Genomic DNA, 2,048 nt, shown 5'->3' on the forward strand with positions numbered 1-2,048 from the left:
TGTGTGTGTGTAACGTGTGTGTGTGTGTATGTATGTGTGTGTGTGTGTGTGTGTGTGTGTGTGTGTGTGTGTGTGTGTGTGTGTGTGTGTGAGTTTGTGTGTGTGTAACAAGCATAACTTTCCTTCCAAGCCAAAGGTCCATTTCGTAATGAGCTGCAAATTTTGAAGAAATAGAAAATAAGGACGATTAAAATTCTTAGCCCGGCACGGTAGGTAGGGTGTAAAAACAACCCACTCTTGCGCGATTCAGTAAATTCTGAAAGATCAAAATATACCTCGTCATCTTATCAGAGTTCTGGGGGAGCTTGAGGCTATTAGTTGAAGATGAAAAGACAACAAACTAGCACTTCCACAATGGTAGAACTGCTCCGCATGACGCAAGAGTTGTTCTGGGCTGGGCTACCAATGCAACCATTTTGGAGACAGGACAGTCAGTCCGAATGAGCACAACTGAGCCCCAAACGACCAGGTCATGAGTCCACTGGAATTTCACCGTTGGGGGTGTTTGTTGAAGGAAAATGTGAGTGGGAAAATGTTCGAAAGTGTCCAAGACTTAAAAGAAACCACCACAGAACAGCTCTTGCATCAATTTTACTCAGCGAGTGATTTACTAGAAATTAGGGATAGCCTATCTGGATGATATCGTGTAAATTTGTCTCAGGCAGTCATTTTCTGTTCTGTTGTTAGTAATACATAATAATAAATCCGGGTGGAAGTACGTTTCTGCAAACTTTGGTGTTTGTACTTTCATTCATAACGGTTTTATCGACGTTCTTTTGGACGGATTTTTTTCTGCTTGATTACAGTATTTCATCCCAGTAAGAATGCAATCTTTTAAACACAGAAACATGGGCTTCGGTCAGGAAAGAAAACGTGTATGATGTATACTACGTGAACAAACCTTATTACTTGTATTCACCTTGATTGTCTCATATGAAAGACACACGTAGGCTTAATAAATCTATGGCCTACATAACCCCATGCTCCCATTATTATTATTATTATTATTATTATTATTATTATTATTATTATTATTATTATTATTATTATTATTATTATTATTACGGTATTATTATTATCATCTACAAAAACCCAAATTTTTCAAATGACAAATTGTGCCAGTTCCAAGTTCCATACTCGCAAAGGGAATGTTAACTTTAAACTAGATTTCTAATCCTTATCACGGGTTGCTGCCTATAGAAACTGGTAGACATTCAGCTAAACTATTTATAGTTGCCAGACCAGTCCAGTGATAGATCTTCAAGTAAACCAGAAACATCTCGGTGGACCTTCACGTAAACCAGCACCCATGGTTCGTAAATTCACGTTTTTCAGCCTGTAAATGGGCAAAGGGATTGTAATCAAATTCAAAAGGTTTTGGCCAAGTTGGATTTCTCTTGATTAGTTCCCTTCAACAGCTGGCGAGAACTTTGCAGGCAGCCGCTCTTTTCCATTTACATCAGAGAGTATTAAAATTTACTATAAAACACTGATTAATATCATGTAAGTATAGATTCTGTTCAATGTTCACACACGGGAATAGAACAGAATGTATAAAGAGATAGTAACTATTATGTAGATGGCCAGACGAGTAAACTAAACAGAGAGTACATAGACGGAGAGGTGATTAAACATACCCGGTATTATATGGATATATAGGCCTAAGTAGGCCTACCGTACACGTATAAAAATAAATATTACATGAATCTAAATGAAAAGAAAATGTAAATGAAATAATACGTTCAAGAAAAGATCTGACGCAAAGCCTCTCTACTAGTAGTAGAGAATCTTTGTCTGTGGGGCGGACTGCTGACAGTAATGGAAGGTTTTAAAAAAAACAACCCAAAAACATGCGCGTTCGTTTGTGTAGCCTGTGCGCGCACGTGTGTGCGTGGGGGGGGGGCAGAGGCGGGAGAGAATCGGAGAGAGAGAGAGAGAGAGAGAGAGAGAGAGAGAGAGAGAGAAAGAGAGAGAGAGAGGGGGGGGAGAGAAATGAGTGAGAGAGATAGAGAGATAGATGGATAGAGAGAGAGAAAGAGAGAGAGAGA

Source organism: Aplysia californica, unplaced genomic scaffold (genome assembly GCF_000002075.1).
Source record: "Aplysia californica isolate F4 #8 unplaced genomic scaffold, AplCal3.0 scaffold00018, whole genome shotgun sequence".
Lineage (NCBI taxonomy): Eukaryota > Metazoa > Mollusca > Gastropoda > Aplysiida > Aplysiidae > Aplysia > Aplysia californica.